Below are 7,947 nucleotides of genomic sequence, written 5' to 3'. Positions count from 1 at the left end.
AATTTATTCAACGTATTATTCTGTTTTTTATGAATTTAAAAATATTATTCGAAGAAAGAATCCATAGATTTCAGCAGACTATTAAAGTAAAACATAATGAATTTTTAAAAAGTCCAAACAACCATAGTTTTAGGGCCAAAGAGTGGGAAGAACTTACCAATTTTTAATTTGAATTTGTTTAGAATAAGTAAATACATATTCCATAATATATTCTAAATCATGAGCATTGAATATAAAAAATTAATCATTATCAACATCATTGAACATCCTTTGCATTAAGTATATTGCAAAAAACACTATATAGACTATAAAAACATTAGAAAATGTTCTAATTTTTATAATCTTGTATAATTTTATTTAAAGGAAGAGAAGGAAGAAAAGAAAAGAAATAGAAATAACAAGCAAAATAAAATATAATGATTTTGTGATCATCACAGGTGAACAGGGATTTGGACACTCCAATCAGTATTGAAAGATAACTACCTAAGCATTCCTGGCCATTTTTTGTGACCCTTTTAATATCTTGCTTTAACTATTCTATTTGGGGTCTATTATATGCCAGAGAGCTTCTACTAATTCTCTAGAAAGTTTTCAAGATTTCATGTCATTATGACCATTCAGTGCGATACCTGAGTGTTCTAGTTCTCCTACTCTCAATAACTGATCTAACCATTTTTATTTTCCCCTTCACATATCATTCCTCATATTGTTTCTCCTATATGCTTTCAATAAACAACCACTGTATAAAATACAGGGACTTGACCTAGTTTTCAAAAGTACTAGTATTTGAGTTTTAAACAGATGTATACAGCTATAAGACCATAAACTGTTTGACAAATGACTAGAAATTTTCTGAAGCTCTGATCTATTTTAGTGGAGAAAATAATCACATTAAGTACTCTTCTTCCTTAGAAAATATGTAGAAACTATTTTCAATCTAATTTTAATTGATTTCAAGGTTAATATAGTGATCTGTTTTGAATAATCCTAAAACAAAACAAAGAAATAAAAAAAAATCCTTCCTATTATTTTCCTTTTTCCAAATGGCAGGGTAGAAAGTATTATAACTTCCTCAAGGACTCAAGATTCAATTAACTAATAGTTGATTTTTAATGAGAAAGCATATTATAAAGATTAAGAGACGTAAATGGTAATGACAATGATATGCCTGTTACATGTGCATAATAATTTATAAGACTACTCGATATTTGGAATATGAATATATACAGGAAATTTCAGGTAAAAATATTCACAGCAGAGAGAATCTCTAGTCAGAATTCAAGTTCATTTTCCATTAAATTGGTAAAGGGAATAAAATCATTGTTCAATTTGAGTTCTATCATTCTGCAAAGAATGATATCAGTTTTCTAATCTATCAGCTCTTTTCTTGCCTTCATTGTGGATATAATACAAAAGTTTTATTTTGTATTCTTCCATTTTTCTTTATTTTATGGATAATGAAGTTCTAATTTAGATAGTGAGTGGATTTCTTAAGGTTGCAGAGATTTAGGACATTTTATATTGGAATAGTTTTATTAATTACTTCTTGTCTAGTTAAATATTCTACAGCACATGAAGTCTGAATATCTCAAGTATCTTCTCTGGAAAGAAGACTAAAATCCTTCATGTTTATGCTTTCCCCTACTCCAAATATACTCAACATTACCCTGTTAATCAAAAATTTAAGAACCAGTTAGATCAAGATATGAAACTTCTTATCTTCGGGTGGCACTTGAAATTCAATAAATCTAAATGCTTTTTAGGGATGAATTAATTAAATGTTTGCCCTAATATAGCAGGCAAATGATGTTATAAATATCCAAATAGCCCTGGGAGAAAAAAGTTTCCACACTGCTAATTTAGGTGATGCCTATAAATTCTAAACCTTCAAAATAAGACTGAAAGTTATCTCTAGAATAAAAACAAAAATAGCCTGGGTTATGGAATGGCACTGTTTGGTGCTTTTTAGACAAAATAATAGAGATTCCAACTAAGTGATAATTTCCATTAGGTGGGATTTTGCCAGTGGTGTCCAATTCTTGGCAAGAACAATGGAATGGTTTGCCACTTCCTTCTCCAGTGAATTAAGACAAACAGAGATCAAAAGACTTGCCCAGGGACATGGATTTATTAAGCACCTGAGGTCAAACTTTTCTTTCTAACTCCAGAATCAGTCCCCTACCTACACACCAAGTTATCTAGATTCCCTATTATAATTATGTTAGAATAAACACATTGAAAGTCTATAAACAAATAAACGAATTAATAAATGACTAGCAATATGAATAGGTGAGCATTTTTTCATCTTTTTATTCTAAACTATTAAATTAATTTGTATAATAAGCTGCTTACTACACAGGGTTGTTTTTATTTAAATAGTTTGTTATAGCTGTTTTGATGACACTATTATAGTTAAAACACTGTTTCCTATTCTCCCAGATTTTTTTGTTTGTTTAATTTTTCTCATCTTTTCCCAAACTTTTATTTGCAATATTCCTCAATCCTGGAAAGAGACCTTCCCTCATCCATGCTTATTGAGGTACCTTCTATCAAAGGCCAATTTGGATGTTATCATCCAAACCAATATTTAAATTAAATCTGTCTTTGATCATAATTACTTATATATTTGGTACTCTGTATGATATGTATATATCTTGTAGTTTATGTAATATGTAATGTTGAATCCCTAGTTTCTGTTCATAAAAGGGACTTAATTGACTTATTTAAGTTTGTATATATTGGACTAAGTAAATCATCACCTTTGTAAATAGACTGGTTCTTATTGGGAAGTTAAGTTTCAAATGGTAAACTCAAGATGACAGGATAGAGGAGTAATTTGCTCAGTTCTCCAAAAATTCAACAACAAGCTTTCAAATAAAATCTCAAGAAATAAGGTACCTGACTTCAGGGCAAGATGGAGGAGAGAAGACAGATACTGTGATAGTGCTCTCTCTCTTTCCCCTCAGAAATAACATGAGAGAAACCTCTTAATAGAAATTCCATAAAAAAAAAAAAACAAACAGAAAGAGAAGCTAAGAGATCACCTACAAAAAAGGTTTCTCACAGGTGACCATTGGTGAACTGGGAGATGAGAACAGAAGGTTAGGGCTGGAGAAGGCAGCTGGAGGAGGCCAGAGGGTCAGCCTCAGCCCTGGATACTTACATGGGGGGGGGGGGGATGAGATCCAGCTTTAGCTGTAGAGTTTTTGGCCAGGTCGAGAAGAACTATGGGAGGGTGAGTTCCAGCACAGAGTCTCAGAGCATGCCTGAAGAACAACCATCTGGGTCAGGAACCTGAGCCCCACACTTTTGACAAAACCCTTTGCTCAGAACAAGCAATTAACAACTACCCACCCCCACCCCTGAAGGGCTACAGAGCTCACTCAACAGAAAGAGATTAACTTTTCAAGGTCAACTCAGACCTTGCTGTTGAGGACCTCAAACACTCCAGAGAAAGCAACCAGCACCCCCTACTGGATGACCATTGGAATTACAAAGTCAAGGGAACAAAGTCTGTAGTAACTTCAAAAGCAAACTTCTGAGTGTCAGCTCCCCCCAAACACAAAAAGGAAAGAAAGGACAAAGAAAAGTGGGACCATGGAGAAATACTTAGAAGTGACAGATCCTAATGCCAGAGAGATCTAACACTGCTGAGGAGAATATGAACTGGTCTCCAACCCAGAAAGATTTCCTTGAAGAAATCAGGAAGGAATTTAAAAATCAATTGGAAAAATCGGGAAAAGAAACTCAAGAGAAAATTAACATCTCACAACAAGAAAACAAATGCTTGGAAAAAACAATTAGACAAATACAAAAATGAGAATAACTCCCTCAGATCTTTTTTTTTTTTTGGCATTCACACTGATCTCATCTTTATTAGCGGTCTTTATATAGCACCTCCCAAGGTTCCCCCTGCTCCTGGATCTGGAGGAAACCTCAAGAGTTCTATAGCACCAGGGACAGGTGGGAGAGGGCAAGAAGGCCAAATTACATAGCCTGAAGGAACGAGCACAAGAGCCCCTCCCCCAGTTTCCCCCAAGTGGGGCACTCAGCAATGAAGAGGCTGGGCCAGGTGGTGGTGTGTGGCCTGTCAGTGTCTGCCTCCCCATAAGAAACTAATACAAACCTGGGGAAATAAATAAAATTCCTAGGGGTCTGGAAAGATGCTGGGCTGCCTGTGTAGGAGAGGAGCTAGCTAGCTCTAAGGGGTAGCCAACCTATACCCTGGTGAGACACAAAGAGGTTAGAGGTACCTCTCCCACCCATAGGGAATGCATGAGGTTAGGAACTGCCTTCCCCTAGACTACAGCATATGGGGAAGGGAAATAGGTGTGTCCTTGGCAAAAAGGAGAGGGCCCTTTTCTAGATTATTTACTCCTTGATCCTCTATAATCCCTGTTAGTCTCCCCCCTAATCCATCCTATCCTAAATTGCTGTGGAATAGGGCACCTTCCTTTTTAATTTCCCTCCTTTAGGCCCCATGCAGATTACAGTTGGGAAAAATGGGTATCCCTGGGGTTATATATGTAGGAGGGTGCCTCCTAATTTCCACTTTCTTACTTTCTTAGTTCCTACACAAAGGAGATCGTTGGCCATTCCAAACCCTCTGTCCCTCAGTCCCAGGCACCCTGAGGACAAGAGAGGTAGCTGTTTCTTATAAGCCTGGTCCCTGTTCCATCCCTTTTACCATCATATAGGGAGAAGCTTCCCCCCCAACTTCTCCATCCCTATCCTCCAGGCCTAGGACCACTGGAGAGGCCCCTAGTTCCCATCCATACCCTTCAGTCCCTGAGCCCAATTCCTGGAGGAATGGGTGCACCAACCCTCTCCCTCTCCTCAGTCCTGGGGCCCATCGTGAAGTCCCGGGGGCTGACGGGGGACTGGAGGGGTGGGTCCCCGAGGCCTAAAAATGTGACATGCTCCCCAGCAGACGAGGAAAAACCAGTAGAGCTGTGGAGCAAGTAGCAGGGCGGCCCCCAGGTTGACATGGGCTGGTATATGGAGGGGTACAGAGAGCAAGGGCAGGCCTGCATGCTGCCCGTAGGCCCAGTACAGGTAGGGGAACAGCAGCACTCAACAGCACAGGAAGCTCAGCAGCATCAAGGTACCATTCACTTTGTGCAGCAGGGTGTGTTGCTGCTTGTACCGGATAAGGATATTGCCTAGGCAGACAAAGGGTGTGCTGACTTCCTCCATCAACATGCAGCCCAGAAAGAAGTCCCCCTTGCCTTGGCACCACACCACTGATAGTGGAAAACAGACCAGCACCATGACTGCATGTTGCAGCACCATGAGGAACTCCTTGTGCAGGTAGCCTCGGGCCACAGCCCAAGTGCCTCCTGGGGGGCCAGCCCCTCCCTCATCCTTTCCATGACCTTTGACCTGGTGCTTGTGCCAGTGACGCAGGAACATGGCGTAGATGTCATAGATGAAGTAGGGCACTGCAAACTGAGTGTAAGCTGAGGATAGCCAATGCTGGTCATCAGTGATATGTTTGCAGGAGGTGGAGACAATGTAGCCAGCTGTGGAGGCCATGATAGCTTGGACTGAGGACACTAGCCTGGCTGAGACAATGACCGCGTCAGTCTCCTCCTAGGGCAGCTGTCGCAGCCTCTGGAGCGTGTTCTTGGAAAGGAGGAAGAGTCCCGGGAACACAACCCCCCCCCAGCCACCATCGGGGACAGCATCATGGCTCAGGGATTTGGGGCAGGGTAGAATGAGTAGAGCAATAAGGACTGGGGAAGCTGAGGCCTGTGAGGAGTTAAGAGATGCTGAAGGAGATAGAGAGAAAGGGGGTTTGGTTAAGGGACAGAAGTAGAGATGAAGGGAGAGAAGAATTAAGCAAAGAAAGAATATAGACAGGAAGGACACAAAGAGGATAGGATGGGGGGAGAGGAAATAGTAACAGGAGGGACAAGAGAAAAAAAAAAGAATAAAATGAAAATGGGGAAAAAAAGAAAAGAAGGGAGAAATGGATAGGGACCTGAGAGGAAAAAAGGAGAAATAAAAAGAGGGAGGAGAAGGAAAAATAGAAGGATGGAAAGAGATGAATATGGAGGAGGAAGGGGTGATACTATGAGAGGAGAGAATGGGATAGAGATAGGGGACAGAGAAAGGGTGAGGGCACAGATGGGAAAGGGACCTCCCTCAGATCTTAAAATAAGAGAAGAAAAAGAAATTGAAGGAATTAAAATAGGTAAGTAAGAGACAAAACTCCCACTCTTTGAAGATATGATGACATGCCTAGAGAATCCCCCAAAAGTCAACTAAAAATCTACAAGAAATAATTAACAACTTTAGCAAAGAAGAAGGATATAAAATAATTCCTCATAAATCCTTAACATTTGTATATTTGACTAGCAAGATACAGCAGGAAGAGCTAAAAAGAGAAATCCCATTGAAATTAACCTCAGACAAAATAAAATACCTGGGAGTCTACCTGCCATGGCAGACTAAAGAACTTTTTGAAAACAATTACAATACTCTTCTTACACAAAGAAAATCAGATTTAAATACCTGGGCAAGCAACTGTTCTTGGATACAACAAGCTAATTTAAGAAAAAAAATGAAAATTTACCAAAACCAAACTACTTGTTTAGTGTCCTACCAATTAAAATTTCAAAAAATTACTTTAATGAGTCAGAAAAAGTTGTAAGTAAATTCATAAGAAGAAATAAAACGTCAAAAATTTCCAGGGATTCAATGAGAAAAAGTGCAAAATAAGTTTGCTTAGCCTTACCAGATCTAAAATTATATTATAAAGTATCTGTCCTCAAAACTGTCTGGGATTGGCTAAGAAACAGAGTCAGGGATCAGTGGAACAGACTAGGTGCAATACAGGAAATGATTATAGTAATCTGCTCTTTGATAAACCCAAAAAGTCCAGGTAATGGGATAAAAATTCTCTTTGATAAAATCTGTTGGTAAAATTCGAAGTTAGTATGGAAGAAACTTAGATTAGACCAACACCTCACACCCTATACTAAGATAAGATCCAAATGGATACAGGATTTAGACATAACAAACAATATCATAAGCAAACTAGAAGATAAAGGAGTAATTTACCTGTCAGATATATGGAAAGAGAAACAGTTTATGACCAAGGAAGAGATACAGAACATCATTGAAAACAAACTAGAAAACTTTGCCTATATTAAATTAAAAAGCTTTTGCACAGACAAAACCACTGTGACCAAGATTAAAAGACATGTATTAAATTGGGAAACAATTTTTGCAACTATTATTTCTGACAAAGGACTCATTTCTAAAATATACAGAAAACTGAGTCAAATTTTCAAACAGTCTATTCCGCAATCGACAAATGGTCAAAGGATATGCAAAGACAATTTACAGATGAGGAAATCAAAGCAATCCATAGTCATATGAAAAATTGCTCCCAATAATTACTTGTTAGAGGAATGCAAATTAAAGCATCTCTGAGATACCACCTCACACCTCTCAGACTGGCTAATATGACCAGGAAAGAATAATGATCATTCTTGGAAGGGTTGTGGGAAATCTAGGACACTAATACATTGTTGGTGGAGCTGCGAACTCATCCAACCTTTCTGGAGAGCAACTTGGGATTATGCCCAAAAGACAGCAAAATGTGCATACCCTTTGACCCAGCAATGCCACTACTGCATCTTTACCCTGAAGATATGATAAAAATGGTAAAATCATCACTTGTACAAAAATATTTATAGCAGCCCTGTATGTGGTGGCAAAAAATTGCAAATTGGGTGAATGTCCTTCATTTGGAGTATGGCTTAACAAACTGTGGCATGTGTATTTCATGGAATACTATTGTTCTATTAGAAACCAGGAGGGGTGGCAATTCAGGAAAGCCTGGAGGGATTTGCATGAACTGATGCTCGGTGAGATGAGTGGAACCAAAATAACAGTGTATACTGCAACAGCAACATGGGGTGATGATCAACCCTGATG

At 38.6% G+C, this 7,947-nt stretch overlaps 1 pseudogene; it reads right to left on the bottom strand.

Annotated features, from left to right (window-relative positions):
- Nucleotides 1–4,836: 4,836 nt before the first annotated feature.
- On the bottom strand, nucleotides 4,837–5,690 carry LOC141516258 (ceramide synthase pseudogene; annotated as a pseudogene).
- Between the last annotated feature and the right edge of the window lie 2,257 nt (nucleotides 5,691–7,947).

The sequence above is a fragment of the Macrotis lagotis genome, chromosome 3 (genome assembly GCF_037893015.1).
Source record: "Macrotis lagotis isolate mMagLag1 chromosome 3, bilby.v1.9.chrom.fasta, whole genome shotgun sequence".
Lineage (NCBI taxonomy): Eukaryota > Metazoa > Chordata > Mammalia > Peramelemorphia > Peramelidae > Macrotis > Macrotis lagotis.
This window is presented reverse-complemented; position numbering and strand designations above follow the sequence as displayed.